This window comes from Lissotriton vulgaris, chromosome 11, assembly GCF_964263255.1.
Source record: "Lissotriton vulgaris chromosome 11, aLisVul1.2, whole genome shotgun sequence".
Lineage (NCBI taxonomy): Eukaryota > Metazoa > Chordata > Amphibia > Caudata > Salamandridae > Lissotriton > Lissotriton vulgaris.
The window spans coordinates 864,168,485-864,192,663 of NC_141699.1; the positions used below are offsets into that span (position 1 = coordinate 864,168,485).

Below are 24,179 nucleotides of genomic sequence, written 5' to 3' on the forward strand. Positions count from 1 at the left end.
CTCAGTTGAAAACATTTCAAAAAACATATTGCTACAACGAGAAATAAGATTTTTCACATCATTTTCATATATAAAGAACAAAACTCATTGCCTATTCATATTTTCCACAACATCTTTTATCAAAGTTCCTCTCTATATTCTTATCTATATAAATAAAAATGTTAATGTTCGTTTGTTCAAAATCGTAAATCTCCAAAAGTTCTTCATCGATTGCTTTGAAATGTTGACACAACGTTGGATTTGAATACGCGCGTGGTTTTATATATGCAGCATTGGATTTGAATTAGCGTGTTCGAAAATGCGCGTGTTTTTAATCAAAAGCCCGAACAGACTCATACAAATGTAAATGTTCGTTTGTTCAAAATCTTAAATCTCTGAAAGTTCTTACCGGTTGCTTTGAAATTTTGACACAACATTGGATTCGATTAGGCGCGTGTTTATATATACACACAACATTGGATTCGAATACCCGTGTGTCCAATACGTGTGTGTTTTTAATTGAAAGGCCGAACAGACCCTATCGATTTGGTTGCTGCGCAACATCTACAAGGGACGCATAGAGACAATAGTCTACATATATTAGGATGGACAGTTGGTGTCAGTATTGCAAGTAGCGTGCACTGTGGGTTGCGCCAGCGCTCTGTGTAATTTTTAAAACAGAAACTTACTTCTTGATTGACTAAGAAGACTGTTTTTAACTGTGTCCTTTGCTCGCCTCTTTGACCTCGCTTCCCGCTCCGGCCCTGTTCCACCGCAGCTGGTGCTGTTTGTTGTGGAGGGCGGACCAGTGGAGAGTGCCACGGCCCCAATTGAATTGTAACCTACTTAAGACCCAGCCTAGGGACACGCGGCTGAAGTATTGCAAGTCGCGTGCACTGTGGGTTGCGCAAGCGCTCTGTGTAATTTTTAAAACAGAAACTTACTTCTTGATTGACTAGGAAGACTGTTTTTAACTGTGTCCTTTGCTCTCCTCTTTGCCCTCGCCTCCCGCTCGGGCCCCGTTCCACCGCTGCTGGTGCTGTTTGTTGTGGAGGGTGGACCAGTGGAGAGTGACACGCCACCAATTGAAATGTAACCTACTTAAGACCCAGCCTAGGGACACGCGGCTGAAGTATTGCAAGTCGCGTGCACTGTGGGTTGCGCCAGCGCTCTGTGTAATTTTTAAAACAAAAACTTACTTCTTGATTGACTAGGAAGACTGTTTTTTACTTTGTCCTTTGCTCGACTCTTTGCCCTCGCCTCCCGCTCCGGCCCCCTTCCACTGCAGCTGGTGATGTTTGTTGTGGAGGGTGGACCAGTGGAGAGTGACACGCCACCAATTGAATTGTAACCTACTTAAGACCCAGCCTAGGGACATGTGGCTGAAGTATTGCAAGTGGCGTGCACTGTGGGTTGCACCAGCGCTCTTTGTAATTTTAAAACAGAAACGTACTTCTTGATTGACTAGGAAGACTGTTTTTAACTGTGTCCTTTGCTCGCCTCTTTGCCCTTGCCTCCCGCTCCGGCCCCGTTCCACCGCCGCTGGTGCTGTTTGTTGTGGAGGGCGGACCAGTGGAGAGTGACCCGCCCCCTCTGCCATGCCTCCCCGACCACACCCTCCTCAGTACCATGGGAATACAAAAACAGGCACTTACCCAGGATGCGCAGCGGGCGTGCGCGCCGCTGGCGCGCCAAAGGCAAGCCCATCTGCGCCCGTCCGTAACCGGGCGGGACCAGGGGCCAGTCACTATGTCCATCATACCTCCTGTACTTCCTGCGAGCTTCTAAAATTACATGGCAGCTGGCCCATCACCCCCAACATCAGGGCCGCCTTAAAAGCAGAAGGAATTCTGCACTTTAACCACATACCCCCGATCTTTACTTCCTGCATAGCTTTCCCTTGGAACCGCCGGCATCTACCGCCCCCTGCTCCCAGGCTACAAGCCCTATGGCCATCATTTATTTAAACACCCGCTCAATGGTAAAGCACCAGCTTGATATCTTTCAATGCTGGACTCAGACAAACCCAACATTTTACTCCTGTCAGAAACATGGCTCACCGCTGATTCTAACCCCGACACCCTGGCAGCAATACCTATGAGCTTCTATATACTCCATGCAAATAGGGCATCAGGTAAGCCTGGAGGCGGAGTGGCAGCCATCATTCAACACAAACATAAATTTACCTCCTTCCAAACCTGCGCTCTACCCTATGTAGACAGTCTTATCCTAAAATTCGTCTCCCCCAAGTCCTCCTTCATCTGTGCTCTCTTCTATCGCCCCCCCCGGAACACATGCCTCTGTTTCCTCAACTTTTTGCCGACCGTATCTCACAATTAGTCATCAATCATGCCAGGGTTATTATCCTTGGCGACTTTAACTACTGGCCTGCAGACACATGTGAGAGCCCCACCTCGGTCGAGTTCACGGACTGTCTAAAGGGCATGAATTCTTCCCAACACGTGCATAAGCCCACCCACGCTAAAGGGCATACATTAGACCAAGTCTGGACCTCTAACCTAGAAATTACCCCACCCCTAGTCTCTCCCTGCAGATGGTCTGATCACCATTACATCTCCTTTAACATGCCACCCCCTACCAGCAATCTTCCGGCTAGGAATTGGAAACAAGCTAACTTAGACGAATTTCATGCTATTCTAACTGCTACCCTCCCCCACGTAGAAGATCAGGCTCCCATCACCCTTCAAGCCTCTAATCTCGACAGCTGGCTAGAAGCAGCCAGCAACAAAGTAGCCCCCCCTTAGAAAAATCTCACTCAAACGACCCTATGATGCCAAACGCTGGTTTTCTGACGCTCTAAAAAAGGAAAAACTAGCACTTAGGCAGGCAGAACTCCGTTGGCGCAGAGCCTATGCTCGGGAGGAGAAAGCTGCATACGTCACCTTACAAAAAAACTATAAAGACTCCATTATCAAGGCCAAAGCAGCCTATCTCGCCCAAAAAATCCTGAATTCTTCTACAAAGACCAAGGACATCTTCTCAATTGTCAACGAGCTTGCTCAACCTGATAGGGTTACCCAAAAATCCATACCCTCCCAAATACTATGCGACTCTCTAAATTTGTTCTTCATAGAAAAAATTGCCTCTATTAAAAACAATATCCCTATCCCCACTTCCCCCTCCACCCTTCCTGCTGTTTGTAAAAACCCTTCCACGCTCGATCTCATTCCTTTTATCTCCAGAGAAGAATTCCAGACGCTCCTAAACAGAGTAGGATCGACTTCCCTAATGACCATTGCCCCCCCCCCCATATCCTGAAAGAGGCTTTTACCACCTGCCCGGACCCGCCGCTGTCGCTCCTCAAAAACTCCCTCAAAACAGGCGTTGTTCCAGACATCTTTAAATGCGCCACGGTCGTTCCTATACTAAAAAAGCCCAATGCAGATCCCGTGGTGCTAAGCAATTTTCATCCCATCTCTTTGCTTCCCTACCTCAGTAAAATCCTCGAGGCCCATGTCACGAACTGCCTCCGTTCATTTATTGAGCATACTCAATTTCTTGATCCCCGGCAAGCGGGGTTCAGGCCCGCTCATTCCACGGAATCCGTCATTTTAGCAGTTATGGACGAACTTAGGAATGGAGCTGACAATAACATCCCCCAGGCCCTGGTACTCCTGGATCTTTCGGTGGCGTTTGACACGGTCGATCATGAACTCCTGATCGACTGTGTCAGCAACGCCGGCATCCAGGTCATGGCCCTAAAATGGATCATCTCCTTCCTTGACGGCCGCGCCCAGGCAGTGCGCCTAAATAATTTCTTGGCAAAAAAAACTAGCCTAACCTGTGGGGTTCCCCAGGGCTCGGCCCTCCCGCCCCTCCTTTTTAATCTATACATGCAACCCCTGATCGTGTCTCTACGCAACCGCCCTGCCACAATTTTCAATTATGCTGATGACCTCCAGCTCTTCCTCCCATCTTCACTTGCTCACCATTCCCACCTTCAGTGGGAAAAAGCATGGAGGTCTGAGATTCTCCTTCTTAGCCCCCCGTTTCTGGAACTCCCTTCCTAACGAGCTCAGACTGGTCACATGCTACACCAAATTCAGAACTCTCTTGAAAACTCTTTTATTCTCTCAAGCATACCAATAAATGCCCACGTTTCTGCTCTTCTCTCAGCGCCATGAAACCGCCTGGTGTAAGCGCGCTTAAGAAATATTTTTAACATAACATAACATGGCAGTCAGGGAAGTGGGTGGAGGGAGGGGGGAGGAGTTGGTTCACTTTGGAACGTTAACAAGGGACGCATAGAGACAATAGTCTACATATATTAGGAAGGACAGTTGGTGTCAGGACGGCAGACCGGGAAGTGGGTGGAGGGAAGGGGGAGGAGTTAGGCCACTTTGCTACATTATTTAAAAGAACACGATGCAACCGCGACCTGCGGTTCTATTTATTTATTTATTTAATTTGTATGGCGCGTTATAACCACAGGGGTCTCTAAGCGCGGTTCTATTACATGTTATATATTAAGGATGCGTCCAACATCTACCATCTGTACTGGTTGTTTCTGTTATGTGGTTTTCAATAAAATCACAAAGCTCAGGGCCAATCTTTACAATTCTGCGGTTTAGATCTAGACACAGATTGCTTCTCACATGGACAATTATAGGTTGCGTGTTCTACATCTACCATCTGTACTGATTGTTTCTGTTATATCAACTGATGTGATGTGATTTAAATATGTATCAAATTGATATCGCGAAAAACTGGATAACAAGCAGCAAAAAGAAAAACACATTGATTACTTGCTATGATAGATGTACTACTAACTGTGGTTTTCAATAAAGTCTGTTATGGAAAAAAAAATTCACAAAGCTCAGGGCCAATCTTTACAATTCTGCGGTTTAGATCTAGACACAGATTGCTTCTCACATGGACAATTATAGGTTGTGTGTTCTAGTGTCAGCAAACCAGACAATCTCTATATTTGGACAGACAATGGAACAGAAACATATTGTATACCCACAAGCATTGTGAAATTAAACATATTACAAACGTGCGCTTACTCTTTTCTTTCTCTTCCATTTAACCAGACTGAGCCACAGCAAAGCGTGGCCGGGTACAGCTAGTTGTACATAAAATCAATAAACAAAAGTCCTGTTGATGTGGTGTTTCGGTGGACTTAAGTATGGTATGCACAACCTTCATCAGGACATAACCATAAAAACAGAAAATTAATGTGCATTTTTGGCAGGCCTTTCTTATACTACTATTTTCTTATTGCCCCCAGTCGACGACGAGCATATCAGCAAAAGGGATTGCCCGGATTAATAGATGTGAGGGATTGAAAACCAAGCTTCATTTTAAAAGGAGAACCTGGCACCAATTTACAGAGGAAGATCAGGCTCTGTGTTAAAAGTGAAAGAAATAACTTGGGACAAGAATTTTCGGTCAAACACGATGAAAAGTAGCCCTTACAATACACAAGAGGACAGAATAGAGAACTCAACTGGGGCAATAAGAAAATAGGAGTATAAGAAAGACCTGCCGACAATACACATTACATTTCTTTGTTGATTGTTTTTATCATTATGTCCACAGGATTTATTATACTTCAACTCGACTATGGAAAATAGGCAAAGCAGGACTGTGAACTGCTGGAGATGGGGTGCTCCCAATGCCTCTTTTGTCCAAATGGTCTGGGTTTGCAACCACTTATTAGAACACTTGTAGCGGGTACGAGATCACGTCGTGTGGGCACTTTAGATGCTCGGGACCCCAGAGCCAAAGGTGGCACAATTGAGACTAATGGACAAGAGGCTATTACTAGAGCACAGCGGACACTGGCAGGAATTGTCTTCCTGGCAGCTATACATGACATTGCCAGACATTGGAGCCAGACACTACCACCATCAACTGACAAATGGCTAACCAGTATACACGCGCAGCAGCTGAACGCATGATTTATAAGTGAAGGGGCTGCAAAAAGAAATACTTTTTTTTTTTTTTTTTTTTTTTGGTGTAAGACATTTATTGTACAAAAAGAGAGGTTACACTGCGTCACGCCAACAACCCGGAGGAAGGGGGGGCGCTAGGTGGCGCCAAACCAGGATGGCCGCACTGATGTGAGGCTCTCGCTCGATCGAGCACAATATCCCATCCTACATGCATCCTGACCCTACCACTGCGCCTAAACACCTCACCGCTGGCTTCGTGAAGGTGTCTCGAACCGATCGGTACCTTACAGCTGAGCGGAGGCAGCCTGGGTGCAGAAATCTCCGCCTGGAAACTCGGAACGGATCGGACTGCTGGTACGTGGCCTGCTGCCTGTCCGCTACACTTGCTGTGTGAGACCGGGGATCCGTGGCCTATCCAACGCTTCGGAGGGGGGCCGACGCTGGGACTGCCGGACGACCTGAGCTGTCCCGCTGCCCCCCCCCCCCGGGGGACTTTGCTTCAGCGTGGTCGGAGGTGAGTTGCGCCGGGGGCACCACACTGGCGTGAATCGTGCTCGGCTGCCCCCCCTCACCCCCCCCTTCTGGGCCTTACTGTTTGCTGGGCCCGAGCGCGGGAGAGACTTTCCTGCTCTGGTGCCGGTGGAGGCCACATCGCTCTGCCCGGGGGGCCTGCCTGCTTGCCGATACTGTGCATCTCCCGCCCGCAGCCTGCTGCCAATTACGAGACGGCGTGCTCTTCCCGGTAGTGCCTGGACCCGCCTGGAGGACTTCTGGCGCTGGCCTGTTCTAACCTGGGCCTGCTCCGTTCGTTTGGCGCCCAGCTCACACGCAGTCGGATTGTGGCCGTCCTCCCTTCGGCCAGGGCTTGCTACCTCCTTACCTTCTTCCCCACTCTGCTGAAACGATCTCCTCCCTGCAGTGGTCACAACCCCATCGCCATTGGTGTGGAGACACAGGTGCTGGAGGCGGTTGGTTGTTCCCTGGTCGGTTGGTCTTCGGATAATTACTGTGCAGGTACCTGGAGGTTATTCTGGCCTGCAGTGTGGCTGGACCTCGCCACTCCACGCCTGTCCAGAACCTGCCTGTGGACTCGGGCCGGCGCTACAGGACCCCCGCACCCCTCGCTGTGCATTTCAGAATTGTGCAGTGGGGTGGTCACCCATCCGCTATCAACGCGCTAGCCTACTACCAGGAGGTCCGGTTCATCTCCTCACCTCCATTCGCGACCTGGCGGCCATTTCGCCCACCGCCACGCGGACGCCCAGGCGAGACATGGGCCGCAACGACGCCAGGCAGTCGAAAATCCCATTCGAGTCCAAGAAGTCATCTAAATCGACTCCTGGAACGGAGGAGAGCCCCCCTCCCCCGGACCCCCAGGGAGAAGACTGGAGGACACTCCTTTTGGGCATGAAGCAAAGCCTCTCGTCTATCGACGCCAAAGTAGACGCCATTAACACACGTATGGACAGCGTCGTGGCGAAGCTGGAACAACACGACACGCGTATTAAAGAAACTGAGGACAGAATTTCGACACTGGAAGATGGAGCCTCCTCCAATGCCCGGCAAGTGACTCAGATGGATAGACTTCTTAGAGTTATCGCCGAAAAGAACGAGGATTTGGAAGCGAGGTCTCGTCGCAATAACGTTCGCATTTTGGGCCTTGCGGAAACGGCAAATACAGGGAAGATGGAGATCTTCGTGGAGAATCTTGTGATTGAACTGTTTGGGAAAGAAGCCTTCTCATCCCATCTCATCGTTGAAAGAGCCCACCGTGCCCTCGCCGCGCGCCCCCCCCCTGGAGCCCAGCCGAGACCCATCATAGCGCGCTTCCTTAACTACAGAGACCGGGATGCGGTGCTGAGGCGCGCCCGAGAGCTGGGCTCAGTGAAATATGGCAATACTACGCTCTCCTTCTTCCCGGATTTCACACCGGCGGTCCAGGAGGCCAGGCGCAAATTTGCAGGCGTAAAAAAGAAACTTCTTGCCCAGGAGATCCCGTACGCCATGCTCTACCCAGCCAAACTGAAGGTGTCACTTCAAGGTAAACAGCACTTGTTCCAAAACCCGCAGCAGGTGGAGGATTTTCTCAAACACCTGAGAAAGGGCCACTCTGGAGCGGATGCGGAGAGGAGACGCTCCCGATCGCCGTCGCCTATGTCCCAACAGGACTGATGTACTATGCTGCATGCTGCCCATAGTCACCACTAACTCTAACCAGACTCTGATGTGTAACTCTAACTTCATTGGCATACATGTCTGGGTCACATTTCGTGGGTGGCCCCTTGCTTCCATACCAGGGTATCGCATGGCCCGTGTTCTAGCGGGCGTTGCCGGGATGCTGTCCATACACCATGAACCCCGGTGAGGTGCCCTTACTGTTTTAATTTCTTAAGGTCTATACTGTCTAATTGTGCTTGATCACCCACCTCCGTCCCGCAATGCCGACTGGGCTAGCGCCTAGTTGTCAGCGGGTGCAAGTAGGGAGGTGGAAGGCGGGTCTGGTGCCCCTAGATTCAATCCCCAATGGGTGAGCCCCCTAATGTCTCTTCCCTCCTTAGGGCGAGAGTAATTTCTTTGCTAGTTCTAGTTGTGGGTATGTTTGGGTACTGGGTGGGTGGGTGGGATCCTAATTCTCGGCCAGTTTGGGTTGCCGTAGTGGGTGGGTGGGCTCTTCGATTTCATGCTGAAATGCCTATTATGCCAGCTACAAGCTCTTCATACAGACTATTTCAGGTTATGAAACTATGGACTTTTCGGCAAGTTGGGTTAGCCGTTACTGGGATGGGTGTTGCCTGTTCACGAACCTGTAGCACAGTTACTGATGTTGTTCTGAAGCTGGGAAGGTTTACAAGGGATGACTTGAGCTCTAATCGCACCTGTGATCTTGCTGCTGACTGTTTGATTATGTTTGCTGCGTTTATTTGCCACAGTATTTTTTCGATATGGAAATGGGTGATGTGACGGATATGCAACCATCATTTAAATTCCAGATAGCGTCATGGAATGTGCGGGGGCTGAACAACCCGAGGAAGAAACGGCAGGTATTAGGATATCTGGATAGGCACGGGGTGTCTGTTGCCATGCTACAAGAAACGCACTTATTACCCACTGGATCCCCCCTTTTCGCCTCTAGGTGGGCCTCCTACAGGGTGTTCGCATCATATTCCAACTACTCAAGGGGTGTCACGATCCTAGTGAAGAAAGGTATGGGGTTTACCCCGGCAGGTACTGAAATTGATATGGAGGGGAGATACTGCATGGTCTGGGGAAAACTTCACGCACACACCTTTCTCTTTGCCTGTTACTATGGCCCCAACACTGATGACCCTACTGCTCTCCTTACCATGTGGGGCAAAATCCAAGCATTAGGCATCGCCCACGTTGTACTGGGCGGGGACTTCAACACTGCCCTTCAACCCGCAATGGACAGATCTCATCCACAATCGATCCACTACACCAATACCCAGCGCGCTCTACTGAGCATTGTGGAAGGACACCACTTCGTAGATGCATGGCGACACTCACACCCCTCCCTGAGGCAGGGTACACACTTCTCCGCAGTTCATTCCTCCTGGGCCCGCTTAGACTACATCTTCGTGTCAGCTGGTCTTTCCCCCTGGGCGGTCCACTCTCTGCACCTGACACGCACATTCTCTGATCACTCTCCAGTCCTCCTATCATTACGTATCCCCCTAGATGTCTCCCCTTACTTAAGCTGGCGTCTCAACCCTGCTCACCTCACAGACTCAGCCTTCAGAGCAGAACTGGAGCAGGATATCATAGATTTTTTCGAACGCAATATTGAGTCAGTCTCCAGCTTCACCACAGTCTGGGAAGCCTTTAAGGTCACAGTGAGGGGATGGTGTATCTCAAAAGGAGGAGGTGTCCTAAAGTCCCTTCGTGGCGAACTGCGGAAGCTTGAAGCCGAAATACGCCTCCTTGAGCGTGACTTGACTCATAGCGCACAGGGCGATGCAGTCAGAGCTCAACTCAGGGAAAAGCTTAATGAATACACTGAATTGGCGGACAAGGAGTGTAAATTCCTGGGGAAGCCTTACATGGCGCGCACATACGGAGAGGGTGACAGACCAGGCAAGGCCTTAGCTTGTGCGGTCAGACCGCCTAGACACCATAACTATGTCACCACCCTGTTGGATGATCAACATATACCACACAGAGACCTCCCCAGCCAGCTTGGTGTCCTAACTGGCCATTACAAAACACTATATACCTCCCACAGACAAACGGCGTTAGATTTACGCGCATACCTAGAGGACACAGCGATCGCTTGGCTGGGCCCGCCCCAACAGAAGTTTCTACACCATGAACTGGAATTGGACGAAATAAAAGACGCAATCATGTCCATGAAATCGGGTAAAGCTCCTGGGTCAGATGGCCTGCCTATAGATTTCTATAAAACCTTCATTCATGTGCTCGCTCCTATATTGAAGCGCTTATACTATGCTTCCCTAGAAGAAGGCATCCTACCCTTCAGCATGCGCGAAGCCCTGATAACGTCCCTGCTAAAACCGGGTAAACCGCCGGAACACTGTGATTCATATAGGCCCCTGTCATTACTGAACTCCGACGTTAAAATCCTCGCAAAGGTTCTTGCGGCTCGCCTTAATCTCCTAATGGACCGACTGGTCCTGCCGGACCAAGCGGGCTTTGTTCCGAACCGTGCGACATCTCACAATCTCCGTACATTACAGGCTGTTTTACAGGACATTACCCCTAGATGCGAAGCTGCTGCGATCTTCCTTGACGCTACTAAAGCTTTTGATTCTTTAGAATGGGATTACCTGTTCTCCCTATTGGAGAGAATGGGAACTCCTTATAGCTTTATTGATTGGATCAAACTGTTATATCACAAACCACATGCAGCTGTCCTTTTAAATGGATCCAGGTCCCACTCCTTTGGCGTTCAAAGAGGTACCCGGCAGGGATGCCCGCTGTCCCCGGTCCTATTCGCCATAGCCATTGAACCCCTCGCTGCCAAACTCCGGCAGCATCACAACCATCGCTCCCTGAATTACCCAGACAGACAGCTTCTCGTCTCATTATACGCTGATGATATGACCCTGTACGTCCACAAGCCACAGGAAAATCTGAATCCCCTCCTTCGCGAAATTACTAAATTTGGAGCCATTGCGGGGATACAGATCAATTGGGCAAAATCGGCCCTCTTTCCCCTGACTGACAAAACCCAGCAGTTCCCTCTCGACTTTCCGCTGATATGGGAAAGCGATGAGATAAAATACTTGGGTATCAACATAACTAGAAATCGCGAAGCCCTCATTAGGGCGAACTATGGTACGGTACTGGATAAAATTACAGACAGCGTTACAAAATGGATCCATCTGCCATTGTCTATGGCTGGGCGTATATCCCTGATTAAAATGGTCATTCTTCCTAAGTTGCTATACCTCTTCACTAACATCCCTTACAGCCCTGGACCGCACTTCTTCCGAGCTTTAGATTCCCAATTGTCAAGACTAATATGGGGCGGAAAGCAGGCTAGGGTAGGTCTGAAAACGCTCATGCTGCCCTACCATCAAGGTGGATTCGACGTTCCGAACTTTCGACTCTACTATGATTGTGCGCAAGCCCACTTCGCTGCTTACTGGCTCCACCCTCCCCCCTTCATGGCACACCTCGCAGTTGAGGATGGTTACATGAGACCGGATAAACCGTCAGGTTATCTCTTCACAGAAGCCAGAGTGTCTGATCGCGATCCCTCCACAGTGGACTGCACAGTGTTGGCCTGGCACAGGATTGCGGTGCGCATGGACGTTGCCTTTCTCTACTCCCCACTCATGACTCTCGCGCACGATCCTAGGTTAAGCATATCCAGGGAAGAATTGGGCCGCAAACTGTTCACTAAATTGGCACTTCACACATGGGGGGATTTATATGTGCAAGGACAATTCCGCTCCTCTGCCCAGTTCTTCGGGGAACATACTCCCTCTATTATGGATACGTTCCTCTACATCCGGCTAAGACAGAATGTTAAGGCTGTTACCCCTGACTTTCCAGTAGAACCGGAGGTCATGGCACCCCTGCACTGTCTTCTCCAATCCGACACTCCGACACACGTGGTCTCTATGCTGTATAACCACGCATACTCAGCTCCCACTCCCCCCGCTTTCAGAGCTAGACGCGACTGGGATGATGACCTTGGTACTCCACTCACTGATGATCAATGGGAGGAAAGCTGTTCTCATACGAACTCAGTGACGGGAAATGCTCGCCTTCGCCTGCTCCATTTTAAATTTCTGCACCGCCTCTACCACACTCCTACCAAATTGCACAAATTCGGGCTGCGAGATAATGACCGATGCCTCCGCTGCAATCGTTCAGGGGCCAACTTCATGCATCTGGCATGGCTTTGCCGACCAGTTGCTTCATACTGGGTGGAGGTCTTTCAAGCTCTGTCTGTCATGATGGAGATTGAGATTGCTCCTTGCCCCAAGCTCGCCCTGCTAGGTCTCTCTTCCCCGGCCATTAAAAAGAATCGGAAATTCCTCGCGTTGGGATTTCTTCTTGCCAAACGCCATGGGGCCTGCAGATGGGGCCGTGGCCGCGCCCCCAAATTCAAGACGTGGCTGACTACCATGTCTACCTGGCAGGATCAAATGCATAATTACGCTGACTTATTGCCCCACAAATCGCGCCCCAAAGACCTATGGGGCCCTCTCACGGCCTACCTACTCCATGTCCAGGCAGAAGACGAATCCTCATCTGACGATCTAGCTGCGAATGCTCGGACTACTGCGCCAGTGGCGCACTACTGAGTGTTGACCCCTTTGCTGCCAGTAGCTGCCCGACACACTTCCCTTCTCAAGACACATACACTCCCCTAAGTAATCTGCGCGGCGGGAGTTGGCGTGCTGTGGGATAGCCCCGGGTTCGGGACCGCTACGCTGTGATTGGTGGCCCTAGCACTTTGTCCTTGCGCTAATGTATGGACCAGTTGTTAGCACTTTCCTCCTGCATTCCGGGACACTAACCCTTTCCTCCTTTTCCTTGTACATCACACACTGCATACGCGCGGACGGGCAACATAATCCCCCCCCCTAGATCACAGACGAGATCACAGACTACACTAATCCCCCCCCACAACATCTCCACTTTCAGTTGACGGTAGGGTACATTCTTCTCCAACTGCACCAGAAATCTCTCAGAGAGAACACTACACCCTCACCCTACGTCACACAATTCTCTATACCACATACTTCGTATGGTGGCATCCAGTGGGGTGGACTGACTACACCTATTCCTATTTTGTTATTACAGGTTTGAAAATAAAATATAAAATGAGACCTCATAGGTTCATCTTTTGAACTCAACTCACTAACTGCTGAATGCAACACCGCAATTCTTTACCATCTTTGTGCGCTTTGCGACGCGGCCGGCCCTGTTGGGTTGTAGGCGGCATGCTGTGATACGTTAAGCTCCCGCCGCTGGTTAATACCTATATATTGTGACACTGTTCGTTGACGCTGCCGGCCTGCTCCTTCAGGTTGTAGGCACACAGAGCTGTGTATTTCTTCTGTATGTACAATAAAGGTCTTCCAAAAAAAAAAAAAAAAAAAAAAAAAAAACAACCCGGAGGCAGGCCGCTATATCGATGAATGCCACACAGAAATCAATTAAATCAGGAGGAATCTTACAACAAATCGAGTGATGTGACACTAGGAGAGACATGCAATACAGTTGAGGGCATATACATAATCAGTGCAACAATAGCAAGGTAAATGGTCTCACATTTTTGGGTGCCGTAGATCTCCAAATTGACCCCAAACTCACGGTGCTGTCTCGCCACCCTGTGGAGTGCAACAGACCGTAGCCTGGTGAAACGGTAGCCTGAATAAAACATGTCTACGGGCACCTTTTTCTCCCACCCCTCCACAATAACCAAAGAAAAAGGAAAAAAACGATGAACTGTGGTGCAGAGCTGAATAATCAAACATACATCACACCACGCATACACAGGGTCGTGCGCACTCGGGCTGGTCAACTGTACAAGGATGGAAACCGGCGACAGGGGCAGTGGCGGGACGGCTCCCAGGCATCTCCCGCGGGGAAAAGGGGGGGGGGGGGGAGTCGAGCAAAACCTTGGGTCGCATGGTCAGGGAGGGGGACATAGTGCTAAGTCAGACGAACCCATAGAATTCTCAAAGGAAGGCAGTCGTAGACCGTTTCGCAGCCACTAAGCAAAGCCGCTCAAGCAGGAACCACCTGGCCAGAGGGGCCAAGTGCACGGTCTCAAGACTTTACCCCATATCGTCAGAAACTCCCACGTCAGGTGAGTCCTCGGAAGCGACAGTATCCGCACTTTCTCTAGTCCACTGTAGGAAGGGCTCCCAAATGTCGTTGGGTCTGGAAGCGGTGGGCATCGTTTCCCAGTAGTGTGTGAGCTGTGCATTACCATATGTCACATCCGAAACCCACGCTTTAAGCGTAGGCAAGGCCCTGCGACCCCAGTGTATCGCCACTTGTCGTTTGGCGTAGAGGAGTAGCAACGCATGCAGTTTCCTATCACAAGGTTCCGTGTCACGGACATATCCCAACAAGCCCAGAAGCGGGGAAGGCGTATCAGTTCTTTGCAAGATTTGGTTAATGGCAGTGAAGATGTCCGACCAGTACTCTGCAAGTCTAGTGCAGCTCCACCCCGCCACACTTCCAGCATGATTTATCGGTCCGGATGCCCATGCGATGTAGCAGTATTGGTGTGCGGTAGTACCGGTGCAAGAACTTAAAATGTACTAACCGTAGCCGATAATTCGGAGACAACGCTGTGAGTTGTTTACAGCAGTATTCCCACATCTCATCAGACAGGGGGTCGTCCAGGTCAGCATTCCAAGCCTGCTTGGCCGTAGGCACAGTTATCGGGGCCTGCTCTTGCATGCAGTTGTATAATCTAGACACCAGTTTTTTGGGGGAGGGTCTCGAGAGTAAATTTTGGAGAGCAGCAAGTTGCGGCGGCTCCTCAGGGAACTGGGGCCATATCTTCTTACATGATTTCCTGAGGGAGTGATACAGAAGCGCGTCCGAGAAGGATTCAGATTGGCCTTCATCGCAGGCGCCCAACTCACCGAAGGACCCATTGGGATATATGTCCGCAAAGGTAGTCAAACGTCGCCCACGGATGCTGAGGGCGTCGCCCCTAGCACTTAAGCAAGGTAGCATCGGGTTGCCTCGTAGTGGGATTGCCGGCGCATAAAGCAGAGGAAGTTTCGCTCTATTACGTAATTCGCGCCAGGACCAGCGAATCATTTCCACTGTGTCCACATCTTTCGAAGGGCGCGAGACTTTGCCGTACAGTGCCACGCGTAGCGGCGACGGGGCCACAGCGGCCAACTCCACCGCAACATGCGATTGATAAGGAGTGGGGAAGACCCAGAAATGCAAAAATTGCGCCTGCGCGCAGAGTGAGTACAATTTCAGATCGGGTGCCCCAAGGCCACCTTGTCGTAATGGGAGCGTCAGCAGGGCACAAGAAGTTCTCGCCTGTCCTCCGGCCCACACCAGAGTCAGAAGTAGGGACCGGACGCATGTGTGAATGTGCGCTGTCATGGGCAGTGGGATATTGACTAACAGGTACAAAAATTTAGGGAGAACCACCATTTTTGCCAGTGCTATCCTCGCCACCAGGGAGAGAGGAAGCTTGTTCCAGGCCTCTACCCTCCCCTCCAGCCAGTCAACCGCTCTGCCAAAGTTAAGGGACCACAATTCCTGTACGTCACGACTGATCCATATACTCAGGTATTTAACAGCGTCAGTTTCCCAACGCAGGGGATAGTCCGAGGGTGGCTGACTGGTTGCGTCGGTTAGGGGAAATGCAACGGATTTGGACCAATTTATGGATACTCCCGCCAGACCCTCAAAACGCACGAATTCGCGAAGCAATGGGTTCATGTTATCCGTGGGGTTAATGACGTACAGCGTGACGTCGTCCGCATATAAGGATATCAGCAGACTACGCGAGCTAAATCCAATCCCCCTCGCCGTGTGGTGCTGGCGAACCCTGGCCGCTAGCGGCTCCATCGCAATGGCAAAAAGGAGAGGAGACAGCGGGCATCCCTGTCTGGTTCCTCTAGTGATGGCGAAGGGCTGAGATATGAGACCATTCACACTCACCCCAGCCCTGGGCGTATCATACAGTAGTCTGATGAGAGTTATAAAGTGTCGGCTAAATCCCATCCTGCCCAGAATCCTGAACAAGTAAGGCCACTCCAAGGAGTCGAATGCTTTGGTGGCGTCAAGGAACACCACCGCAGCCTGAACAGAGGGGTGTAGATAATGCAGGATAGAGAAGATGGTTCTAAGGTTGTGTGAGGTGGCGCGGCCAGGAATAAACCCCGACTGGTCGGGGAGTGCGATGATCGGTAATAACGGCTGTAGTTTGTCCGCGATGACCTTAGCATAAATTTTAGCATCCACATTTATGAGGGATAGGGGACGATAGGAGTCAAGGAACAGGCCGTCTTTGTCAGGCTTCAACAGGGTGATAATTAAGGCCTCACGCATCGAGTCTGGGAGTGAGTTCAGTTCAAGGGCCTCAACAAACACAGAGTGTAGTTTCGGCGCCAATTCTTCCGCGTACGTCTTATAAAATGTCGTTGTTAGGCCATCAGGTCCAGGGGCTTTGTTAGCTGGCATGCTTTTAATTACTTGAATTATATCTTGAACTGTAACGGGGAGGTCCATATACTGTCTGTGGTGATCGTTGAACCAGACAAGGGCAATGGAGTCTAGGAAACTGTCCAGGGAAGCAGGGACTGTGGGTTGTCTAGATGTGTAGAGGGACGTGTAAAAGTCAGTGAAGGCGTGCAGCACCACCTCCTGGCCTATAACCAGGGACCCCTCACTGTTGTGAATAGTGTGTAAGTAGTGTGTTTGCGTCAGAGGGGCAATCAACCTAGCTAGAGTCCTACTCGGTCTGTCCCCTTCACCGTATCTACGGGCCTCGGCCTGTTTCCCCAGGAATTTCACCTCCCGCTGTGCCTCCTCGTGAAAGACTAGCAGCTTGGCCTTGAGGCGACCAGCAATCTCTAAAGTGGGGTCCTGGCAGAAGGCCTGATCCAGGTCTTTCAGCTCGCGTTCCAGCTGGGTTAGTGTTCGACGGAAGGTACGCAGCACCCCGGCCTGTCTCGCTATGCATTGGCCCCGGATCACCGCTTTAAAAGCGTCCCATACAATGGCCTCTGAGGAGGCTGAACCCTCGTTTTCTTCAAAATATTTAACAATATCAGCCCTGATTTCTTCAGTGAACACTAAATCTGTAAGGGCGTGAGGGGGCAGGCGCCATGTAAACGCCCTATTTATGGCATTTGGTACGCACAACTCCAACATGCAGGGGGCGTGATCTGAGAGTGACCTAGCCTGGATGTCAACCTCCGCCACCCACGTCGCCACTTCCGGCGACACCAGCCAGAAGTCCAGGCGGGACCAAGCAGCATGATGGCACGTGATACAAGTCCCCGTTCTCACGCCGGGGTGTTGAACTCTCCACACATCAGACAGTAACCCCTCCTCCATCACATCAATTACAGCCTGACGCGCTCTAGCATGCCTGGGTCTACTCACACCCTTCCGGTCCAGTTCGTCATCCAGCACAACATTGAAGTCACCCCCCACAACAATCAGCTGGCAATCGAGCAATGTTATTTGTGCCCAGACGTTCCTAAAGAAGTCTGGATCATCCACGTTCGGACCATAGATGGCAGCCAGTACCAGCGGCCTCCCTTGCAATGATCCATGCACTATAACGTACCGTCCATCTTTATCCAGCACACAAGTGTGTTCTCGCCAATCCAACCCTCCACGAACAAGAATGGCCACCCCTCTAGCATAGTTAGAGTAAATTGCGGAGTATACATGTGACCACCTAGAATGCTTCAATCTGGGCGACGGGGCAGTGGTAATGTGAGTTTCTTGAAGAAAACAAATGTCCACATTATTTCTGGCTAGCATACCATGCATCAACTTAGCTTTCTTATAATCCCCAAGGCCCCGAATATTCCAGGTCCACAGTTCAACCCCCCCCATATCGGAATCTTGGCAGAAGTACCAGGGCTCCCACCCCGCCCACCCCCACAGTCCCCTTGAGTCCCGCACACAGTACGCACCGCAACCCTCTGCGCAAAGAAGAAGACATCTGACAGTTCGCAATGCACCATTTCAGAACCAGAAACAACAAACCTTGTAACACCCCCTACCTCCCCCCACCCTCACCAACCCCCCAATCAGGTTGTGACAAACCCCACCCAGAGACACGCATAGCGTGTTGAAAAACAATAAACATAAACAGCGGGAGACACCCCATGGGGGCGTGGTGCACCCGGCCTACACCCCTGTATTCGCAGGGTGGCTGCATACAAGTGGGGAACTCCTGAACCTCTAGGGCAGCCCCTCCGAGGGGTCGACTACCGACACACCAGCAATGGAGAAGTGTGGCTCAGGGGTTAGAGGCGGCAGACCCGGAAGCTGAGATCGGCCCTGGACCAGGGTTCAATTCCCCGCCTCGGCGGGTCTTGGGCTCAAAAATTCCACTGACTCGATAATTCTCGCTCCGGTGCCTTCTCGACTCACGGGTTCACACTCTGCGACTCTGGGCAATAGCTTGCTTAATCTCCACAACGGCCCCTCGCGGCGGGATGCCTGGCTTTCACCTTGTGGATACCCTGCTGGGGTTATCTCACAGGGGAATACCAGGACGGGTTCCCTAAGCAAGCGCCGGGAAACCCTTTGTGGGTAGCTGTGCGCTATATAAGCTCAAATACATTTACACATACACACATTTACATACCCATGGAATGTGTAGGGCATAAGCAGCTGCAAACACGCAACAGGGTTTACATTCGGGTCACATCCCCCCTATGAACTGAACCAAGCACAGCAGCAAACAGTGCAGGGGGGGACGGATCACCCACGCAAAGTGTGAAATAGGCAATCAAATTGTGGCACAGCTTATACATCAACAGCCCGCTCAGTCATTATCACTGAGTTGTTCAGAGGCATCCCCCAGTCTCGACGATTTCCGTCTCGCCCCTGGACCGCAAATGTGTTTTGCAAACTTTAGCGCAGACTGCGCATCTGTGAAGAAGTGCGTGGTGCTGTCATGGATCACCTTTAGCTTCGCCGGATACAAAAGGGAGTATTGTACACCAGCCTGCATCAACAGTCTCTTGGCTGGTATGAATTCCTTTCGTGCCGCTTGTACCAGGGGGGTAAAGTCAGGGTAGAAGGAGATGTTGTTCCCTTTGTGCGTGATCTTACCCTTCTCCCTGGCAAGGCGCAGGATGACGTCCCTATCCTGGAAATTCAGTAATTTAGCAAGAATAGGACGAGGTGGTGCACCTACCGGCAGCTTCTTCCCAAGGGATCTATGCGCTCTCTCAACCGTGAAGACCGTCGAGAGGTCCGGGTCGAACAATTCGTGCAATAGGTCCGCCACAAACACCTCCATTCTGCCAGTGTTCGCCGTCTCCGGAATTCCCGTGATGCGAATGTTAGACCTTCGGGAGCGTGCTTCCAAATCGTCAGACTTAGCTCGCAGGGCCTCCAATTCCCTCTCAAGGCCCGTGATGTGTTGCTTGGCCTGTTGTTGGAATTCGCAGCATTCAGTTTGTCTGTTCTCCAGGCAGTCTAGTCTAGTTTCATGAGCGTCCACTTTGGTCTTCACCGACTCCAGCTGCAAGGACATGGCATCCAGTTTGGTGTCAATGCTCTTCAGGCTTGACCTGACTTCCATTATCAGTGCCCCAAAGTCAATATCTGCAGTAGCCCCTTGCAATGATGACTCATCCCCCTCCTTCTCAGCCACATTTTGTTTAGTTTGGCGACTGTTCTCAAAATTGAGCTTGGGCTGCTTTGCGTCATTCTTCCCCATCTTGGTGTCGATGGTGCGACACCCGGCTGGCGCACGATCAGCGAGGCTCCGTGGGCTTTATCTGGGATGACGAGCAGGGCAATGTAGCGGCAGCAGCAGAGTGTGGGGGGTCAGAGGTGGACAGGACAGCCAGGCCTCCCAGTCCCCTCACGTGTGGCTCCGCAGGGCTTCCCACCTCCAGCGGTGTGTAGTGCAGTGAGCAGCCCGGTCACAAAATGGCGGAGTCACCAAAATCCTCAGCGCGCCAGTGCAGTCCCAAGTGTGGCACTCGCCAGTGTTTCGGCAAGGAGCAGGGGCACTCAGCTAGGTGGCAGGTTGTTGTGAGCGGTAGGAAAATGCCGCAGGTGGAGGCTGTGTTAGCGTCCTGTTTCGAAGAACTGGAGCACCCGCCTCATCTACAGGGTGCGCATGTGGGGGGCACTGGTGGATCGTCTCCCCCCCCCCAGACCCGCTCGGTACCTCTTTTCTCGCAAGCGGCCAAAATAAAAAAAGGCCTCGGCTCTCGAGCAGATTTCTAGGAGCTCCTTTCCCCAGACACCAGCCTCGGCAATATGGCGGATCCACCTCGGGAGCTCCACCGAAGTCCACCTCCCAGGAGGGAGCCGCCGGGCTGCCCGCGCTCGCAGGATCTATCGAGCCTCAGGACACTGCTCCAGAGCAGCGATGACTCACCGGAGTGTCTCGGGACAGCGGCGCTCCCGGTGTTAGGTCTGCACGCCTCCTCTCACAGGGCACCCAGAGGCCTCTCAGTCCGCGGGCTTTAGTTGGCTCTGTCTCCCGGGGTCGGTCACCTAGGCAGTGGGACGTGGGGATGGTATAGCCCGGTCGAATGTTCAACGGCCTCAGCTTCGCGACCAGACGTCTGATGTGCCCCAAAACTTGGTCGCAGGATCAGCTGGGTGTCCGCCGCCGACCCACGTTCAGATCAGGGGCCCACGAGTCCTCGGAGCAGGATAAAGTCAGGATAAGATGATGGAGCCGGCGGAGCTCACTCACAGAGCGGCCATTTCGCTGCCTGGCTAGCCACGCCCCCCGCCCCCCGCAAAAAGAAATACTTGAGAATATAGGGCCCATAGACCTCCGTCAGTAAACCGGCTAATATGTTATGTTGAGTATGACTCACATGTATGCATTGCCTCGCATAGCAAATACTCCATCATGATTTCATTGCTCCTTGTACCCACTGTCTCGTCCTGATATTTGTTTGAAGAAAATAATGTTATGTAGAAAAATAATATTCAGATGACCATGTCTGATTGGCTATACTGTAACAGTTGTAATGTTGGCTGGTAGCTAGGCATGGTTTTCATGATCAAAAGTAGCTCACACTTTAATTTAGATGATGTTGGAGACCCCTAATAAGGACAATGTATTCGGGTAGGACTATATGGAATTGCATAACAGCTAACTGTTTAATGCTCAGCCATTGATTACTTCTACACTAAATACAGGTAGATGCAAGTTGAACACTATTTTAACTACATTTCTTACTCGGATAGCAAAACTCCACGATTAAAGGTAACCTGCGCTAACTAGTCAAAGAGCAACAATCCAGCCATAATCCCTTTCAGCATTCCAAAATAATACTTTGAATACGCCAAAACGAAAGCTTACTATGCCACAAAAAGTTTGTTATGAAAGAAACTATTGTGGTCAGAAGGTACTAACAGCAAGAGACAAATATATTTTACACACTATTCGTAGTGGTATTAAATGTAAATATATCCTCTTAAGACCTGTAAAGCTCTCAAATACTTTCCTGTCTGTCATTCTATGGCAGGACCCGAGGCGAGGATTAGGCTGTACTTTCCTTTATTCTTACAGCCAGCAGTGTTCACCATAAACATCTTTTTTTTTTTACAAAAGAAAACTCGCATTTCCAAGATGCCTTAGGCAGTTCACAATGTCCACCAATCAGCTCCTTCCACTAATCCCGAAGGCGTGTGCTTTCTGGGTTGACCTCCTCTTTCTTTTCTGCTGCCAGTGCCAGCAAGTTAATTACCTTTTCACTTTGTGTCTCACGTTTTTCATACAAAGTTCTACTGTGTATAATAATGTGTTTCTATTTTATTGTATTTTGAGAAGTGCGCTATTGAATATTAGACGCTGTGTCGCCGAGTGGCTTTGTGGTGTTTGGGCTGACGTATATTTGGCAGTTACCGCAGCCGCGGTTCGAGTCAGCTTTATTTTCCCTTTTTGTGGCGCTGTATCGCCGCCCGCTTCTGTTTTTAGGTCTTGCCTTTACCATTCCGCAGGAATGGGAAATGGGGAGAATTCAAGTCGGCAAAATCCTCTTCAAACCACGGGCTTTCAGCCGCGGTTTTCTTTAAGTTCACGTGAATCACGTGATTAAACATGCACGCGCATCGGCAGCATTTCTCCTGCAGGCTCGCAAAAGGCTCTCCTCCCTCCCCACATCAAAGGCATCAATCACCCTCCCACGGGCTTCCCAGTGCTGCCCCGCCCCCTGCTTCACAGCCAGGCCATCTGTTCCCTGCCAGACCTCTCACACCTCCGTCACAGCATGCCTGTGTACTTCAAAGACTTATCACTTCACACGGCCGGCCGCAGGCCGTGCAACCAGAGCACTTCAGTTGGTGCGCAGCCCCCCTCCCAGCACTGCCTTGTTACTCTCGGCAGCCGTGAGTCCCTAAACACTTTTTATATTTAATTAGAAGCAGCAGCATTTCTCCTGCGCCAGGCCACATCAAAGGCTCTGTGCCACTTTCACCCACACAGCAACACTTACAGACACGCAACGCCACTCACACCCACGCAAGCCCACTATCATCCACGCAACACCACACTCACCCACGCAACGCCACTCACTCACTCACTCATGCAAAGCCACTCACACCCACGCAGTGCCACTTTCACCCACACAGCACCACTTTCAGACACGCAACGCCACTCACACCCACGCAAGCCCACTATCACCCACGCAATGCCACACACGCCCACGCAATGCCACACTCACCCACGCAATGCCACACTCACCCACGCAATGCCACTCACCCAAGCAACACCACTCACACACGCAACACCACTCACACATGCAACGCCACTCATCCACGCAACGCCACTCACACACGCAACGCCACTCACCCACGCAACGCCACGCAACGCCACTCACCCACGCAACGCCACTCACCCACGCAATGCCACTCACCCACGCAACAACACTCACCCACGCAACAACACTCACCCAACGCCACTCACCCACGCAACGCCACTCACCCACGCAACACCACTCACCCACGCAACGCCACTCACACACGCAAATCCACTCACACCCACGCAGCGCCACTTTTACCCACACAACGCCACTCACACCCATGCAAGCCCACTCTCACACACGCAACGCCACTCTCACCCATGCAACGCCACTCACCCACGCAACGCCACTCACCTACGCAATGCCACTCACCCACGCAACGCCACTCACCCACGCAACGCCACTCACACACGCAAATCCACACACCCACGCAGTACCACTTTTACCCACACAATGCCACTCACACCCACGCAAGCCCACTCTCACCCACGCAACGCCACTCTCACCCACGCAACGCCACTCACCCACGCAACAACACTCACCCACGCAACGCAACTCACTCAAAGCCACTCACACACACGCAGTGCCACTTTCACCCACACTGGGCAGTGCACAATAGGTCTCGCAGTAGGAAAGTTGGAGCTATTGGTTTTGTAAATGACAAAGCCCTTTATGTTTTTAAAATGAAAACAAAAAAAAAAGGCAGTGTTATTTGCAATTGTAATAGCTCCAACTTTCCTACTGCGAGACCTATTGGCAACGCCAGTGCTTGTTTCTTGAGCATTTGTTTACTTATCTCAGCGGGGCCGCGGGAGCAACGTCGCATCAGCTTAGCTCGCAGCCCCAGTCCTGGTGCAGTGCACGTAAGCTCAAGGGGTGGCGCGGGTGCAGACTCGATGATCCGTGCCCCTCCTGAGGCGGGGATCATCGAGTTTTTATCGCGCCCGCGAGTTCCTTGCGTTTTTCGCGCTCCTGCACCGGGAACGGTCTGTGGAACCCGGACACCTGTTAGCAGGTCAGACTCTTCTGTTGCCACAGCTTGACACCCGTTTGGGTCAGCCTAGTTGCCGTGAGGCAGTTTTGACAAGCGCTGTAATTGATTTATCGCTTGCTTGCTGTGGTGGGGGCGGGCCCAGACCTTTTTGGCACCCATTGAGTTGAGGGTGAGTCGCCCCCACTCTTTTGACCTACCGCTGGGCGGAATAAAAGTTAGCGCTTTGCGCCTGTGACATTGTCTATCGTTGCCTTGCGCCTATATATATATATATATATATATATATATATATATATATATATATATATCTTTGCACGCTCGAAGGGCCATTATACT

The 24,179-nt window shown here is 51.1% G+C and overlaps 1 protein-coding gene across 2 annotated transcripts in view; it reads right to left on the bottom strand.

Moving 5' to 3' along the window:
* Window positions 1-24,179, bottom strand: part of FARP2 (FERM, ARH/RhoGEF and pleckstrin domain protein 2) — a 1,631,776-nt gene that overhangs the window by 239,449 nt on the left and 1,368,148 nt on the right. The window lies entirely within an intron of this gene.